Here is an 18,025-nt window from a genome sequence, read left to right on the forward strand (position 1 = left end):
GGGGCTCTTTAGAAGGGTCACTTTAGGCTGCAGAGTGTCTTTTGCATGCCCTCACCTCATGTTCCTGCCCCTGTTTCCCCTGTCGGTGGTTGAGCTCGGCTCGCCCAGCCGGGAGGCGTCACTGCCCGGGGAGGGGCTGCGGGCTGGGCTTCCACCCCGCAGCTTGCCCACTCTCCCTGGGATGGGGTCACGGAGTCCTGGGAGGGTCCTCAGAGCTCATCCCGTCCTGGAACCCTCCGGGTTTCACCCAGCATGAGGCACAGAGGCTTGAGATACCGCGGGGTTTGACCAGGGCGTGTCAAACTAAGTTTGTTACAAGCATTTATCAGATCAGGGCAGTGGTCCCCGGCCTCGGTGGTGATTTGTTTGCTCTCAGGGCTGTTGTGCTTCTCTCAGTGTCACTGCTGAGGATCCCTGAGGTGCTGGCTGTCCCCTCTGAGCGCCGGGCCCAGGGTACCCGTGTGCTGGGTTTGGGACACCTGTTTATGGTACAATGGAATGGTCCTGAAGGAGAATTTATTTGCTTCATGTGTAGTATAAACAGCAACTGGCAAACACTCAGTGGTCAAGATTCATCCGTTCTATCCCAGATAATGCCTGCAGTGGTTAAAAGCCTTTTCTCTCCAATCCAAACACTTTTGGGATCTCTACTGTGGCTGCTAATGACTAATTAAAAACTTGCTGTCCTGGCAGATCCCAACTTTTCCCAGCAGTCACCCGTGGGATGGATTTGGGGTTCGTAGGGCAGCCCCAGAGCTGATGGGAGCACCTGCAGGAGGCTGCAGGGCTGGCCCTGGGGCTGGGGCTGCCTCGTCCCCACGGGGGAACACTTCGCTGCCTCTGGAAGGATTCCTCACACGGTTTGGCACTGTGTGAGGAAAAAATATATCATGGAAAGGCTTTTCCAGTCCTGCCACGGGCTGGCCAGGGGGTGTCCGAAAAGCGTGTGGCTGTGGCCCTTGAGGACGTGGGTCGCGTGGCCTTGGCTGTGCTGGGATGGCATCTGAACCCAGCGATCTCAGCGGTCTTTTCCAGCCATAACAATTCCACCATTCCCTGATTCAGCAGCACAGCCAGAGACAAACCAAAACCAGCCTTTGGAGCAGAGGGTGTTCTTTGGGTTTAGTTTCCTCTCCACTCCTGGACACACAGCTGGCTCCTGAACTTGCGCATGCAGGAATTCCAATTCCACAATTCCGACCCCAGTTTACAGGGACAAAACCAGCACTGCCAAAGCCCTGGACTTTGCTGGTTTGCAAAGTTGCAGTGGAAGGGAATCTCGTTAGCTTTTATGCCCTTAGGATACACTCAGGCATAGCAGGAGTTAAAGGAGCTGTTGCTTGGCAGGTGCCCTCGTTACCTGTCAGTCACCCTGACCTGGTTCCAGGCTGAGCCAGCTCTGGACAAAGGGAAGTTTCTGCTTTCTTTGGTCTGGATTTTTTTTTTTTTTTTTTTTTAATTCCCCTCTTACTAAAATATCAGTGTATGTCCTAGGACTGACATGGTTCTGGCCTGATAAGGTTTTACAACCACAAATCCGTTAAAACCCATAGTGGAGGAACGAGCGATGCAGCGGACAGGAGATATCACGGATGTGAAGAGGAATGGAAAAGACAGGAATGCTTAGAGCCTTCCCAGAGGTGTCCTGCAGGAAATGAGGCGGGTGTGGATGCTGAGACGGGAAAAGCAGGGACACAGGGACGGGGAGAGTCGCCGAGGCTGGTGTCAGAGTTAGCACCGAGAGCAGGAGCAGACAAATATAAACATGGGCTTCTTCCCCTCAAAGCTGTTTTTTGGTGTTTGGGAGTTTGGGGTGGGTTTTGTTATTATTTTGTTTGTTCAAAGGGAAAATATGAAATGGGAGTGTGTGAAATGAGTTTCTTCAGCAGTGCCCAGTGGCCAGCAGGATCCCAGACCCGTTTGGGTGGGAAGGGACCTTAAAGCTCATCTGGTTCCACCTCCTGCTGTGGACAGGGACCCCTTCCACTGCCCCAGGTCTCTCCAAGCCCTGTCCAGCCTGGCCTTGGATGGCAGGAGAGGGTCAGACTCAGTCTGGTATTGGCAGAGGGGGCACATCCCAACCCCAGGAGAGCAGGAACCTGATCAAACCCCTTGGAACACCCAGGCTCTGCTGTTGGGCAGCACAAAGCTCAGTAAAGGACTTGTATAAGTTTGGGGGGAAAGTCTTAGTGTAAAGCTTTTTTCTCCTCCTTTCCCTGTAAATTCCCTGCCATTATGGTGTGAGGGTTCCTTTTCCTTCCAAGAGCTGAGGTCTGGATGTTTTAGGGTAAGAGCAGTTCAGTTCCCTGAGAGGAACAAATTGTTGGTTAACTCGGTGTTCTGCATAAACACGAAACTAAAGAGAAATAAATGCTCTGCTAAAAAATATCGTTGCTGTCATTTAAAAATAAGGCAGTCAAGGACTGAATGGGAGACTGAAGAGCGTTCCAGAGGCACGAATGTTTCCTTTTGTGCTGCTGTTTCCGTGTCAGGCAGGCAGGGGTATCCGGCAGTGCTAGTGAGCCGGGAGCAGACGTCGCTCCCGGGAAGGAGTGTCTGCACAGGCAGGGATGTTCTCCTGCATCCCCAAACCCGCAGTGAAAGGCGGGCAGCAAAGATCCGAGGGCTCGGTGAAACAACAGCTGCGTCTTTGGGATGGAGTTTGAAGGTGTTGTCCTCTACCCGCACCCAGGGGCACCGGGTGATTCAGTTCCTGACGAGCCCAGCCCTGGGAATGGTGGAATTGCTCCTGCCCCTGGCCAGAACGCTTCCCATTTCCTCCACATCCCTCAGCTCTTCGGCCCTTCTGGAAGTTCCCTGTTCCCAGGCACGCTCGAGTGGCTCTGGGTGGGAAGGGAGGGCCCTGTGACCCCCTGTGTCTGTTCAGCACCCCCTGAACGCCGTGTCCCAGCCCTGCCCTGCTCCCGCTGGGGCTCTGGGTGCCACAGCAGTGCCAGGGCAGGGACACTGCTCAGGATATGTCAACATGCACCAAAGCAGGCACCCCGTGTGCCCCCAGTGCCCCCAGTGCCCCCAGTGCTGGGCTTTGCCCATCCTGGTGGTGCAGGAGCTCCCTGCCAGCCAGTGGTGAAGCTGTGGTCAGCATCACCGCTGGGCTCTGACCTCCTGGGAAGGGAAAGGAGCCCCAGGAGGGGCTGGGGGAGCTGGGAAGGGGCTGAGGCTGGAGAAAAGGGGGATCAGTGGAACCTTGTGTCTCTGCACAGCTCCTGACAGGAGGGGACAGCCGGGGGGGTCGGGCTGTGCTCCCAGGGAACAGGGACAGGAGGAGAGGGAGCAGCCTCAGCCAGGGTGGATTTTTTTTGGGAAGATTCCTTCCCCAAAAGGGCTCCCAGGCCTGGCACAGCTGCCCAGGGCAGGGCTGCAGCCCCCATCCCTGGGGGATTTCACAGCCCTGCGCATGTGGCGCCTGGGGACACGGGGCACTGCTGGGGATGGTTGGGCTCCATGTTCCCAGGGAGCTTTTCCAGCCTGACCAATTCCCTGGCTGTGGCTGTTGGGGACACACAGGGGTCCTGTGAGCGTGGCCCTGCTGTGCAGGTGTGACACAGGTACCTGCAGGGAGAGCTCCTGGCTCAGGGGAGCCTTGGTGCTCTGGGTGCAGCACAGCGAGGGCTGAGCAAGGAACTCTTTAATTAAGGAGTGAACTTGGGACAGGTATTTATGGATCTTTAGCGCTGTGGGTCAGGACCTGCTCCTGGGTGTGCAAACAAAAGCAGCAGCAGCCTACGGGCGTCGTTCCCTGGGGTGCCAGGGAGGGTTTTGCCCTCGAGGGTCTTGTCCAGACAATCCCCAGTGCTTGGATGGGGCACTGAGGTGTGCAGTGCTGGCTGTGACCGGGGAGTCCCAGCTTTGCTGAGGGGTGCTGTACTTCTGGCTTTGGGAACATTATTTCCTGGCTGCTTATTTCATATTGATGAGACTCATCTATTTAAAGTAACATGTGTGCGAGCCGAGGCCCTTCCAGTTTCCCTGGAGTTCTGAATTCCAAGCTAGCTTCACTCACATGGAGTAAAATTCCTTGAGATGTTTTTCTCATGCTCTTTATCACCCAAATCGGTTTTGTTACATTGAAATTTGGGCCATCAGCCATGCAGGACTGGTCGGAGCCATTTGTTACACCAGTCATTATTTCATTGCTGTTGTGTTTTCGTGCTCAAACCCATTTCTGGGTCTGGCTTGTGTCCTGATGACAATAAAGCTGAATTGAACATGAGAAATGTGAAGTGAAAACCTGTCAGGGCCGAACCTTCCCCTGGAGATCAGGATCTTGTGCCATTTCCTCTGCAGCCCCCAGCAGGTCCAGGTCACGATTCCCGGAGACGCCTTAGTGCACTCCAAGTCAGCCTGCTCCCAGGAATGTGCCACTGCCTCAGTTGTTGTCTCCTCGTCAGCAGAGGGCTGGGAGGGAGCTCAGACAGAAAAGCTCTGTGTGAAATGTCACATTTGGCAGCCTTGCAGCACCTCTTGAGAAAGTTTCATTTGGATCCTGAAATATTTGTAATATTCTTGCAGGGATATAGGATTTGTTTTGGTTATTAAAAAAAAAACAAAACTGCAACACATCGACTTTGAAGATGAAGCATGAAAATTATTTTTAGCATTTGCTGCTAAGTCATCAGAGATGATAAAGGAGAAAGAACATTTATAGCTCCCTTCTCTTTGGCAACAGCAGAAAAGCCCCATCCTCCTTCCTGGCTGAGTAAGGAGCTTTCCTCAAAGTTGACCTTAAAAATCTTCCAGAGCCACCCCTGCCACGGCAGGGACACCTCCCACTGTCCCAGGCTGCTCCAGCCCCAGTGTCCAACCTGGCCTTGGGCACTGCCAGGGATCCAGGGGCAGCCACAGCTGCTCTGGGCACCCTGTGCCAGGGCCTCAGCACCCTCCAGGGAACAATTCCTGATTCCCAATCTCCCATCCAGCCCTGCCCTCTGGCAGTGGGAGCCATTCCCTGTGTCCTGTCCCTCCATCCCTTGTCCCCAGCCCCTCTCCAGCTCTCCTGGAGCCCCTTCAGGCCCTGCCAGGGGCTCTGAGCTCTCCCTGGAGCTTCTCCTCTCCAGCTGAGCACCCCCAGGTGTCCCAGCCTGGCTCCAGAGCAGAGGGGCTCCAGTTTCAAAATAGGGCTTTAAAATTCTTGACTTTAATTGAACATAAGTGCTTCTAAAAATTCAAATGCCATTCTAAACCATTTCAGTTTCACTTTCGACAGCATCTCAATCTTTCATCTTAATGTTTTGACTAAAATGATTGAGAGGAATAAATCCATCATCAAAAAGTGTTCCAGGCAGCGAAGTTCACCACAGCAGCTGTGGGAGGTTTGGATCCCCATCCCTGGAGGTGTCCCAGGAACTCCTGGAGGTGGCACTCAGAGCTCTGGGGACAGGGTGGGGATGGGGCACGGCTGGGGCTCCATGGGGTTGGACTTGGAACGATTCTGAGATCCTGTGTGTCAGACATTGCCTTGTGCCCGTGGGAGCCCTCTGGAAATCTCAGTTCCCGATCTGCAGCAGTTGTTGGCCTTTATTTGCAAAGGAAAAGGCAGAGGAGCAGCGGCTTTGGCCTCCATGGTAACGGCAGGGCTGCCAGGCTGCTGCGCTGGCTCCGCCGCCTGCGGAAGTTGCTCCCGAGGATGTATTTGTTTTCCAAAGCTCTCTGGCTACAAGCCCGTTTGCCAGCGGAGAAACTCGTCCTTTCCTTGCTCCAGTTAGGAGAGGGGTGTGTGGCTGTGCAGGGCCCCGGGCTGCTCTGCATCCCGCTGGGGGCTGCTGAGAGCCCGGGGAGAGACCTCGCCCTGAGCTGAGGGAGCAGGGTGGGACAGGGCTCACCTTGGGCACTGAAAGCCTCTGCTCGGCCCAGGACAGGGAATTCATTCCCATTCCCACTCCCATTCCCATTCCCATCCCCATTCCCATTCCCACTCCCACTCCCATTCCTGTTCCCATTCCCGTTCCCATTCCCACTCCCATTCCCACTCCCATTCCCGTTCCCATTCCCATTCCCATTCCCATTCCCATTCCCGTTCCCGTTCCCGTTCCCGTTCCCGTTCCCATTCCTGTTCCCATTCCTGTTCCCACTCCCCATTCCCATTCCCGTTCCCGTTCCCATTCCCGTTCCCGTTCCCGTTCCCATTCCCGTTCCCATTCCTGTTCCCATTCCTGTTCCCACTCCCCATTCCCATTCCCATTCCCATTCCCATTCCCGTTCCCGTTCCCGTTCCCGTTCCCGTTCCCATTCCTGTTCCCATTCCTGTTCCCACTCCCCATTCCCATTCCCGTTCCCGTTCCCACTCCCACTCCCATTCCCATTCCCATTCCCATTCCCATTCCCGTTCCCATTCCCACTCCCATTCCCATTCCCATTCCCATTCCCATTCCCATTCCCATTCCCGTTCCCGTTCCCATTCCCGTTCCCGTTCCCATTCCCATTCCCATTCCCATTCCCATTCCCATTCCCATTCCCGTTCCCGTTCCCATTTCCGTCCCCACTCCCATTCCCATTCCCATTCCCATTCCCATTCCCATTCCCATTCCCGTTCCCGTTCCCATTCCCATTCCCACTCCCACTCCCATTCCCGTTCCCATTCCCGTTCCCATTCCCATTCCCACTCCCACTCCCACTCCCATTCCCACTCCCGTTCCCACTCCCACTCCCATTCCCTCCGGTGGATTTCCTGCTCTGCCGGAAGGTTCCCAGCCCCTGGCACGGCTCGGAAGTGCCCAGGGCCGGGTGGACACCGGGGCTTGGAACCAGCAGGGGCAGAGGGAGGTGTCCCTGGAGTGAGAGGAGCGCTCCGCTCCTTTTCAGCCCAAACCAGCCTGGGGTTTTAGGGATGTGCCAAGCACAGGAGTCAGACAGACGCAGAGCTTTCAGCCTTTCCTCGGTGTGCCCCCTCCCAGAGGCATTTCTGGGTGTAATTAGGGGCGGTCTGGCGGGTCCTGTCCTCGGGGGCTCCGGGCTGCTGCCCCCTTCCCTTTGAAGCCAGGCCAGTGCACGGAGCTGCTGTGAGCAGTAGCTCTGGCAGCAGCAGCACAGCAGCCGTGCTCTCCTGGGGGTTTGCAGGCTCTTTGAAATCGGGATTCTCTACTGCTTCAGGCTAATATTGATTTTTTTTTTCCTGTTTTTATTATTTTTTTACTCAAGTATTCACCTTGTGTCTCCTGCATGACATGAAAATTTCATTCTTCTGCTGTCTTACTCATCCACTATTGAATCCATTCTAAAATTCTCTACTGCACCTCGTATTTCTCTTTTTAAAGAAGTTGCTGCTCCTTGGTTCACACCTGAAAACTGTACCTGGTGGTCTCTAATATTTTAGTGGTTTGAACAGATCTTTGTCTGCAGAGATGTCAGAATTCTGTATGTATCTCTTCTATATGTATTTCTTCTCATCTCTTCTGCACCAATTTTTGGCTGCTGCTGGAGCACCCTGTATCTCAAAACCTGATGGCCTGAAGCTTTGTAACCTTGAGGACTTTGTGAAACCCATGGAAATGTGCAGGATGTGTTTGGGATTCAGTGGTGCCAGCACAGGAAGGAAAACAAGACAGTCCTTTTAGATAAATGGCATCTGCATTCTTGCTTCTAATTAAAAAATCGAAGGGAAAAGCTTTCTGTAATTAAAGGACGTGTTTGCTAATTTGTCACAGGCTGGATTCGGGAGCGCTTGTGGCTGGATCATTCTGGCAGTACCTTCCAGCTTTCCCTGTCCACGGGAGCAGGCTGCTCCTCCACCCCTCTGCTGCTCAGAATGCCGAGGGCAGGGCAGGGGGAGCAGGGACAGACAGTGTCCGTGTGTCCCACCCGCATTGCTGGGGCTGGAGCTGGGCGTGTGGCACTTCTGGAGACACCTGCGCACGTGTGGGGCCGTGCCGGAGCTTGGGGCTGTGCTGGAACAGCCTGGGCTTTATGGGGCTGGGCTTTGTGGGGCTGGGCTTTATGGGGCTGGGCTTTGTAGGGCTGGGGTTTATGGGGCTGGGGTTTATAGGGCTGGGCTTTATGGGGCTGGGCTTTATGGGGCTGGGCTTTATGGGGCTGGGGTTTATAGGGCTGGGCTTTATGGGGCTGGGCTTTGTGGGGCTGGGCTTTATGGGGCTGGGCTTTGTAGGGCTGGGGTTTATGGGGCTGGGGTTTATAGGGCTGGGCTTTATGGGGCTGGGCTTTATGGGGCTGGGCTTTATGGGGCTGGGGTTTATAGGGCTGGGCTTTATGGGGCTGGGCTTTATGGGGCTGGGCTTTATGGGGCTGGGCTTTGTAGGGCTGGGGTTTATGGGGCTGGGGTTTATAGGGCTGGGGTTTATGGGGCTGGGCTTTATAGGGCTGGGGTTTATAGGGCTGGGCTTTATGGGGCTGGGCTTTGTAGGGCTGGGCTTTATGGGGCTGGGGTTTATAGGGCTGGGCTTTGTAGGGTTGGGCTTTATAGGGCTTGGGTTTATGGGGCTGGGGTTTATCGTGTGGCTCAGCTGTGGCTGCTGGGCTGCTGGTGCTCAGGGCTGTGCCAGGGCAGCCCCAGGTTGCCCGGCTGGCTCGTGTCTGTGCCCACCTGGCAGGCTCAGCTCGACACACGGGGTCTCAGCCCTTCAGAGCTCACCTGAGATCCCCTGGGCTGTTCCCCCGTGGTGTGGGTGGTGCAGAGCCGAGGGGGTGCTGGGGTCTGGCCCCTGGCTCAGGGCTGTGCTTGGGGTGAGGAGCTCATTCCCTGCCTGGTCCTACCCAGGGGGATCCTGCAGCCTGTGCAGGGGCCGGGGGGATCCTCCCAGGGCCTCGTGGGGCATTTTCCACCCCTGCCAGCTGCCGGGCTCCTGGGGCAGGGGCTCCTGTTCTGTTCCCATTCCCGTTCCCGTGCCAGCCCAGCACGGGCACCGCAGTTCCCGGGATGTGATGTCCGACTCCCTGGCTAGCAGTGAGACCTTTGCTTTGCTTTTGAATCCAGCGCAGGTAGGAGCTGGGAGCCTCTCCTTCCTCGCCCAGCCCGCTTCCCAGGCAGCCTCTGCATTTGATTTTTTTTTCCCCAAGAAAGCGTTTCCTGTCGTAACGTAACCAGATGGGGAGGGTTCACTGGAAATACCTCGGGAGAGGCTGGCAGAGCGGCGGATGCGGGAAGCAGATCCTCCCCGTAGCATTGGCCCGCTTTGGTAAGTTCCATCTGAAAAATCCGAAGCTGCTGCTCCCTTTGCTGAGTCACAGCCCCGCGGAGCTGCTGGACGCGGAGCGGGGGCAGCGCAGGCGGCCCCGGATCCTGCCCGGGTGCTTTTCTGGCCCGAGACGATTTTTTAAATCCCATTAAAGTGCTCTGTAAGTTGGATCGCGTCTGTGGGAATGCATTCGTGGCTCGGGGGCGGGGGTGGCACGGCCGCGCCGAGGCGGATGCCGGGCGCATCCCGGGGAGCCGCGGGCACGGAGCGGCTGCGGGCGGACGCAGCGCCTGGGGACGCTGTCCCGGGCGGCACCGAGCGCTCCCCGGGCTGGCGGCAGGCGGCGGGGCCCTGCCGGGGCCCGAGGGGCCGCTGAGCCGGTGCCAGGGGCAGTTCTGCCGGGGCCGGGGCGGGCGGAGCTCCCCCGCTCCCCGCGCAGCCGGCCTCTGCCGGAGCCGCTCTCCCGTTCGTTCCCGTTCCCGGCTCCTCGCCGCTCTCCCGTTCCCTTTCCTGGCTCCTCGCCGAGTTCCCGTTCCCGTTCCCGGCTCCTCGCCGCTCTCCCGTTCCCGGCTGCTCACCGCTCTCCCGTCCCCTTTCCCCTTCCCATTCCCGGCTCCTCGCCGCGTTCCCGTTCCCATTCCCGGCTCCTCGCTGCTCTCCCGTTCTTGTTCCCGGCTGCTCGCCGCGTTCCCGTTCCCATTCCCGGCTAATCGCCGCTCTCCCGTTCCCGTTCCCGTTCCCGTTCCCGCTCCCGGCTCCTCGCCGCGTTCCCGTTCCCGGCTCCTCGCTGCTCTCCCGTTCCCATCTCCATCCCCGTTCCCTTTCCCGTTTCCCGCTGTCCTCGCCGCTCTCCCGTTCCCGTTCCCATCCCCGTCCCCGTCCCCGTCCCGTTCCCGTCCCCGTTCCCCGCTGTCCTCGCCTCTCTCCCGTCCCCGTCCCCGTTCCCATCCCCGTTCCCGTCCCCGTTCCCCGCTGTCCTCGCCGCTCTCCCGTCCCCGTCCCCGTCCCCGTCCCCGTCCCCGTCCCCGTTCCCCGCTGTCCTCGCCGCTCTCCCGTTCCCGTTCCCATTCCCATCCCCGTCCCCGTTCCCATCCCCGTCCCCGTCCCCGTTCCCCGCTGTCCTCACCGCTCTCCCGTCCCCGTCCCCGTCCCCGTCCCCGTCCCCGTTCCCCGCTGGCCTCGCCGCTGCAAACCCCTCTGCACCGGGGCCTGCGGCTGCCCCAGCCTTTGCCCCGGGGTTTGTCTGCTGCAGTTCCGCAGCTCCGTTTGTACCTCGGGGGTTTCGGCTGCGCAGTCCCACGCTTTTTCCCGAATATTTTCGGTCTCCTCGAGCCCACAGAAGCGCGTGTCAGGTCCGGAGGAGTTTATGCAGGGAGGAGGGAGCCGGGATTGCTGAAGGAAAGACGGGAGGGTTCCCTTAGAGCAGGTAGGACAGGGACACGGGAGCGTTTCCTGAGCACCGGTAAAATGCAGCATTTGACACTTGAAAGTAATTCTAGTTCTGTTGAAATTCTGCCAAGATATGTATTATCTAGACAGAAAAATGCTCTTGGGCTTCTATTTCCAGTGTAGCTGTGGTCATTTCAATGGCGGATTTGTTTTTCAAAGTGAATCTGAAGTTGTTATTATCATTAGACATGTTTTCCTTGTAGTCTTTAACAAGCTTTTGAAGAACTGTAAAAATCTCCGTGTCTTTAGGAGGTGTGGTGTTGCTGGTCCGTGGGTAATCAGCGCACCTCAGCTGCCTGACCCCTGCCGGTCACCGCGGCCCGAGCTGACATCCCCGAGGGATGCAGCACAGCCATGGAATCACAGGAACACACAATTGATAAGGCTGAAAAAGCCTTGACGGTCATCAAATCCAGCTACTGACCCGCACCAGCACCATGTTCCCTTCCAAACCATGTCCCTAAGAGCCACATCTGCGTTTTCTGGACACGTCCAGGATGGTGACTCCATCACTGCCCTTGGCAGCACTGACGACTCTTTCTGTGCAGACATTTGCCCTGATCTCCAACCTCCACCTCCCCTGGTGCAGCCTGAGGCCGCTTGCTCCCAGCCCGAGGAATTCAGCTGCGGCCTCTCCTCCCGGCCCCTCGCCCCGCTGCTGAGCCTCTGGCGCCTTCCCTCTGCTCCTGGCCCAGCAGGGCTCTCCCGGGATGTCACTGGGATGTCACCGGGATGTCACAGGGAGCTCCCAGGATGTCACAGGGCTCTCCCGGGATGTCACAGGGATGTCACAGTGCTCTCCCAGGCTGTGTCACAGGGATGTCACAGGGCTCTCCCAGGATGTCACAGGGATGTCACAGGGCTCTCCAGGGATGTCACAGGGCTCTCCCAGGATGTCACAGGGATGTCACAGGGCTCTCCAGGGATGTCACAGGGCTCTCCCAGGATGTCACAGGGATGTCACAGGGCTCTCCCAGGCTGTGTCACAGGGATGTCACAGGGATCTCCCAGGATGTCACAGGGATGTCACAGGGATCTCCAGGGATGTCACAGGGCTCTCCCAGGCTGTGTCACAGGGATGTCACAGGGCTCTCCCAGGATGTCACTGGGATGTCACAGGGCTCTCCCAGGCTGTATCACAGGGATGTCCCAGGGCTCTCCCAGGATGTCACAGGGATCTCCAGGGATGTCACAGGGCTCTCCCAGGCTGTATCACAGGGATGTCACAGGGCTCTCCCAGGATGTCCTGTTCCATTGGCTTTGCACCAAGCAAGAGCAGAGCAGGAGCTGCGATTCTACAGAAGTACAGAAATAAATAACTGAGAAGGACAATGGTCTCGCCCAAGGCAGAGTGCAGACACCAGGGAGTGCCAGTGCTGCCCTGCCCTGCCCTGCCCTGCCCTGCCCGGCGGTGAGGGGCTGGGCTGGAAGGGCTGACCTGTGGGGCTGCTCCGGGGCTGGGAAAAATCCTTTTCATTTCCCGCCGGTGCCCACAGGGTGGTTTCTTGTTCTTGCATTAGTATGAAGAAGTAACCAAAACATCCTTTTCACCTACACAGTATCAATCATTTCATCACTTCCTGTTCAATGCCCCTTCCAAAAACACACAGATCCCGACTCTTTTATTATCTGGTTGCACCTATTATTTATTTAGGGGAATTTGAGTGGATTAATGAGCACCCACCGTTTAGCTTTCTGCAGCATCATAATGCTTTTCCTCTAATTTCACATCTCTTGCCTCTGTAATACCTTATTTACATTGCTGTGTGCACAACAGATGTCCTCAGTGATGGCTTGATCTTTCCTCCTAAATCTCTGTGTGCAGGATATGTCAAATAGTTTTGTTTTTTTTTAAATGTAGATTATCTTGTACTTTCACGGATTGAATTTCATGTTGCTAAGTTACCTATTTTTTCTAGTTTGAGGTTATTGTTTTATTTTTTTCTTCCTTCTGCCGGGCTTGTCCTCTTTCCTGATTGACCTACATAATTCTCTGCTATCAGCAGGTTTTCGTGTCCTGCCCTTTACCGGGTCACCAGAACACCAAGCGGTGCCAGCCCCAGCTCTGGGCCCTGGAGCTCGCAGCTGGGAATGTCCTCCCTGGAGCAGGGGCTCCTTTGTTTGGATCCCCATCTGGGGCTGGGGTTTGTTACACGTCACAGCGCTCGGTCTCCTCTCGGGGACGCTCAGGGTGGGATTGTGGGGTGTCCTGGCTGGGCTCAGTGACCCCTGTGTCCCACCCAGCTCAGGTGTTCTGTGACCCCACAGCCCCTGGGCAGGTAACCGCAGGAGTGTCCCAGCCTGGAGTGTCCTTGTCAAACTGACATCCAGATTCCCATCCTCACCTCCCCATCACCTTTTGGAGGCAGGGTTCGCTGAGGTCGCTGTGCTGCCCCTCTGCCTGCTGGCAGTCACTGCCTTGCTGGGCATGGGCTGATCATCCCCTGGATGTAAGGAGCCACAGGAATTTGCATAGTTTCCATTAAAACTCCCAGGCTGCTGTTTTTCCATCAATATAAACCGGACTGCAAAACTGATTTCGTACCTTGGAGTTTCGGAAAAAGGCTCTCAGCATCTCTTTTTTAGCACCGCTTCGTTCAGCAGCGGCGCTGGAACAATTGGATGGAGCGGGGTGTTGGCTGAGCGAGCAATCCAGTGCTGCCTCCCTCGCACCGAGCGATCTGTTACCACACGTGGAGGATTTCGGAGGTGCAGCTTGGCGCACCACAGCCGTGGCTGTTCCCCCCGCTGCCCCTCCAGGTGCTCCGGAGCTGCAGTGCCTCCCTCGGTGCCCGGAGAAGCGCCCGGCCGGGATGCCGGGACGCGTCCTGAGCATGCCCCGGCTGCGGGCGCTCCCCGAGGGTCGGGATCGGGCGGACACAGCCCTTGGCTGAGCTCCGGCACAGAGCCAGAAGCCACTTTCCCCGGAGGAGTAAGGGCACAGGGCTAAAGGACCGGAGAGTGCTGGGCTCAAATCCCGGATTAGCCAGCTGCCACACTGACCCAGAAGCGTGGAAGGGGCTCCTCTGCAGCTGCTCCAGCCCGCGGAAGGAGAATGTTTTCCCGGTTCATTGTGCAGCACATTCCACACGCGAAAGTGGGCCGGTGCTTCTCCTGATCATCTGCACAAGTCCTCGAGGGGGAGATTCCTGCAGGGGAGGGCTTTCCCCGAGGGCAGGCATCAGCCGGGAGATGCCGCTCGGCAGTGAGTCACTCGTCCTCAGAGGTGAGCTCCAGGAAGACAGTTTTAGCGACCCAGTGGAGAGCACAAGCAGAGGCAGCTCTTGAAGCTCCTCTTTTCCCTTTTATTTTTTTTTTTTTTTCCTATTTGTTGTTAGTCTTAAAAAAAAAAAAAAAAAAAAAAATTATAGGGCTCTCGTGTTGAAAATAACATTTTCCCCAGAGAAAGGGATCCCAGGTCCCAGAATGGTTTGAGTTGGAAGGGACCATAAAGCTCATCCTGTTTCACCCCTGCCGTGGCAGGGACACCTCGCACTGTCCCAGGCTGCTCCAAGCCCCGGGGTCCAGCCCGGCCTGGGACGCTTGGATGGGGCAGCACGGCTGCTCCGGGCAGCTCCTCCAGCCCGGGATCCCCGCACTCCCGTGTGAAGGTGAGGGTGAAGCAGCCCTGTCCTCCCCTCAGCGCTGGCTGTGCCCAAGGCCCCCCGTGGATGTGTGCGGTGAGGCTGCGGGGCCGTGCCCTCTGCGTGCCAGCCAAACTGACTCCAAAGGTTTTGCAGCATTTCCAATCAAATCAGCTTTAAGCAATCAGATTTCAGCCGCAGAGCCCTCCTGGCAGAGCTGCCCTGGCCAAGGGCAGCAGCCCCGGGCCAGCTCCGTGCCTGGGGGCCGTGCCTCGATGCCCCATGGGCACAGGGTTTGGGTGATGCCACACCAGCGCTTCCCTCTGCTCCCTGACTCTTCCCCGTGCGCTGCAGCCCCTTCCTTGCCCCTGCTGCTGTGTCTCCGCTGGAGAACACGAGCTTTGTTCAGCCGCTGGGTCAGGGTTTCTGCCTCACCATCTGGGAGGACATTTTGCTTTTAGGATTTTATTCAAGCATCTTCCGGGCTGCTGCTTTTGCTATAATGTCTTTTTTATGATGAATAATTTCTTTATAGCTGGAAATGCTTATTTATCCGGGGCCTGAAGGGGCTCCAGGAGAGCTGGAGAGGGACTGGGGACAAGGGATGGAGGGACAGGACAGAGGGAATGGCTCCCACTGCCAGAGGGCAGGGCTGGATGGGATTTTGGGCAGGAATTGATCCAGTTTCTGTGTTCTGAACTCATTTGCCATCTCTGGGTTAGGTCTCTCTCTCCCTTCCCCAGCAATATCCGTGCTGGAAGCTGCAGCAGGTGAAAGCAGCTGGGTGTGTCTCAGTCTGGGGTTTCTCTCAGTCTTTGGTCTCTCAGTCTGGGGTTTCTCTCAGTCTGGGGTCTCTCTCAGTCTGGGGTCTCTCAGTCTGGGGTCTCTCAGTCTGGGGTCTCTCAGTCTGGGGTCTCGCAGTCTGGGGTCTCTCTCAGTCTGGGGTCTCTCTCAGTTTGGGGTCTCTCTCAATTTGGGGTCTCTCAGTCTGGGGTTTCTCTCAGTTTGGAGTTTCTCTCAGTTTGGGGTCTCTCAGTCCGGGGTTTCTCTCAGTTTGGGGTCTCTCAGTTTGGGGTTTCTCTCAGTTTGGGGTCTCTCAGTTTGGGGTTTCTCTCAGTTTGGGGTGTCTCTCAGTCGCTGTAATGCAGATCTGCCTGTCCCCAGCACGTCCCCAAAGCTCTCCTGATCCTCCCCAGGGGCCGTTTTCCCAGCTGACACCACCCTGGAGCGCTGGCTCCGGCTCCCAAGGGCGCTCCCGCTCCCAAGGGCGCTCCTGCTGCCGGCCCTTGCCCTGGTGCCAGGGCAGCAGCGGGGTTGATGCCTGGCACTGCCGCCCCGCTGGGTCCCACCCCTCCCAGCGCGTCCCCAGCCGCTCTGGGAGCGTGGGCATGCTCCTGCCGTCCCTCTAAAGCAGAGTTTGTGATCATTTGGGGGGGGGTCACCTTTGCCATTCGGGGACAGGGCAGAGGTGCGCTGGCGCCGGGGAGGAGACTCGCAGCAAGCGTCACAGAAAGGTCATTTACAGCAGGATGTTCAGCAGTGAAAAATCAGGTCTGAAATAATCTGATCCTCAGGTTTGCAGGCTGCAGGAACAGCTTTTCCCTAGAGCCTGATGGACATCTCCCAACTGTTTGCATTTGGGAGATTAATCGAGTTTCCATTCAAATTCTTGTCTGTTGCCGTGAAATGTCAATTTTTATCTTGATTTAGAGCTGGGCACACATACTGAGAAGTAAAACCCACTGTCAAATAGAAATGTAATTTTTGGATAGTCTGGGTCGGCCTAAGGAAAGGTTCCTACTCCCATCAGTCTTTTCCTGCTGCGCAGTCCCTCACAGCTGAATTTAATGGTGATGAGTCAGTCTGGAAATTAACCTTAATTCTGAAATCCAAAGTGCGGTGGTTTTGTTGCCACTGTTGAGTCTGTTATTTTTCAAGCTCATTAATAAATTGGATAAATCCAAGAATGAAAATCTTTTATAAGAGCGTAGCAATTAAATACTGCCTTTTCCATCCCCAAATCCAGCTGTGTTGTGTGTTGGTGCCGAAGAGGATCGGAGGGGTAGCATTAAATAGTTATTTAGGGATGTTAATAACATGTTTAAAGTGTTTCCGTCGAGTGCTTTTGGATGGTGCGATGCCATCTGTGTTACAGTTGATTTGGTTAATTATACAGGCATGAATTCCTTGGGAGAAGGGATGGCATTGCTCGAGCAGCTTGCTTGTGAGCCAGATAACGCAGTGACACGCTGTTAAACCCCTGGAACCGGGTCTGAAATACATTCCTCACTTACAGTCCTCCCCAAGTTTAATGCATAATTTGGGTGGGCGTGTCACTGGAGTTCATTGCAGAAACTCCAGTGGGTTTGTGTACCTTAAATATTGGGGGTTATCTGAGAAAAAGGAGAAATTGCTTTCCTACCTTCTCCCCTGTTTGTTAATGAATTGTTGCTCTTTCTGCAAATTAGCCCTAAGGGTTGTTCAATTAAACGGGTGTCCTGCTGTAAAATCTACCTGCTGGGATCTGGCAGCAGTTGTGGCTGCCACTGTTGCACGCAGAGACTGTCCTGGGCTGGGACTCACAGGGGTCATGGATCCAGACCCCCCAAAATCCCAGCCTGGGCATCCCTGGCAGCCTCATTCCCTGGGGAGCCCGGGCAGTGCCAGCACCCTCTGGGGATGAACCTCTCCCTAAACCCAGCCAAGCCTGCCCTGGCACAGCTCCAGGTGCTCCCTATAAACGCTAATTAACTTTATGATTGACAAAACAAACCCCAAAAGCCTGTGTAAAACTGAACCAGAGGAGGGGATTTCGGTCCGGGGGTGTGGCACAAACGGGAGCCTTCGCACCCCAGGAGAGTCTGGAAGCTGCAAACGTGGAGCTTACAGAGGACACGGTCCCCCCATCAGTGAGCTAAAGCCAACAGCAGTGGAAGGATTAATCTTTGAGGAAAAATCCAGGTCAGTGGGGATTTGACATGTGTCTGTTACAGCTGCTGCTGCTGCTGGAATTGATCTAATCCTCAGCAAAACTTTGGCTCCACCTCCATCTGCAGAGATCTCAGGGCTGGGGGCTGAGATTATTTTGAATCTAAAGCAGATATTATTTCATGAGAGGTAGGCTTCAGGGTTTACTTAACCCTGGGAAGCCTTGGCTGGTTATTTATTTCCCTTCTGGAAATGGAGCCTTGCCCCACAGCCGCCAGCTGCAGGGACCAGGCTGTGTTGACCCTGCAGTGGGGGCAGCTTCAGCTTCCTCAGCAGGAGCATGGACCACTCAGATGTGCCTTGGGGACGTCTGGGTCCAGTCATCCGCAGTGTTTGTATTTAAAAAAGGGGATTTTCCCTAAATAGTCTCAATCTAAACAGCACAGAGGAAAAATTCCTCATAGAATGTCCAGGGGAGGGAAGGGAGCTGGGAAAGGGAAAGGAGCTGGGAAAGGGAACGGAGCTGGGAAAGGGAAAGGAGCTGGGAAAGGGAACGGAGCTGGGAAAGGGAAAGGAGCTGGGAAAGGGAAAGGAGCTGGGAAAGGGAAAGGAGCTGGGAAAGGGAACAGAGCTGGGAAAGGGAATGGGGCTGGGAAAGGGAACGGGGCTGGGAAAGGGAACGGAGCTGGGAAAGGGAAAGGAGCTGGGAAAGGGAACGGAGCTGGGAAAGGGAACGGAGCTGGGAAAGGGAAAGGAGCTGGGAAAGGGAACGGAGCTGGGAAAGGGAACGGAGCTGGGAAAGGGAAAGGAGCTGGGAAAGGGAACGGAGCTGGGAAAGGGAATGGGGCTGGGAAAGGGAACGGAGCTGGGAAAGGGAATGGGGCTGGGAAAGGGAACGGAGCTGGGAAAGGGAAA

The 18,025-nt window shown here is 56.1% G+C and overlaps 1 protein-coding gene across 5 annotated transcripts in view; it reads left to right on the plus strand.

Annotated features, from left to right (window-relative positions):
• The window catches only part of JAKMIP3 (Janus kinase and microtubule interacting protein 3), a 66,517-nt gene that overhangs the window by 2,988 nt on the left and 45,504 nt on the right, over nucleotides 1-18,025 (plus strand). For 2 of the 5 annotated variants that reach the window (XR_009208063.1, XM_058421482.1), the window contains exon 1: nucleotides 17,015-17,143. The exons of 1 other annotated variant lie outside the window; for it this stretch is intronic. The gene's annotated coding sequence lies outside the window, so the exon portion shown is untranslated. Of the gene's footprint in view, nucleotides 1-9,015; nucleotides 9,150-9,184; nucleotides 9,310-17,014; nucleotides 17,144-18,025 lie in introns of those variants that run through there. 2 more of the 5 variants (XR_005701826.2, XR_005701828.2) reach the window with 2 other exon arrangements.

The sequence above is a fragment of the Hirundo rustica genome, chromosome 8 (genome assembly GCF_015227805.2).
Source record: "Hirundo rustica isolate bHirRus1 chromosome 8, bHirRus1.pri.v3, whole genome shotgun sequence".
NCBI classification, from domain to species: domain Eukaryota; kingdom Metazoa; phylum Chordata; class Aves; order Passeriformes; family Hirundinidae; genus Hirundo; species Hirundo rustica.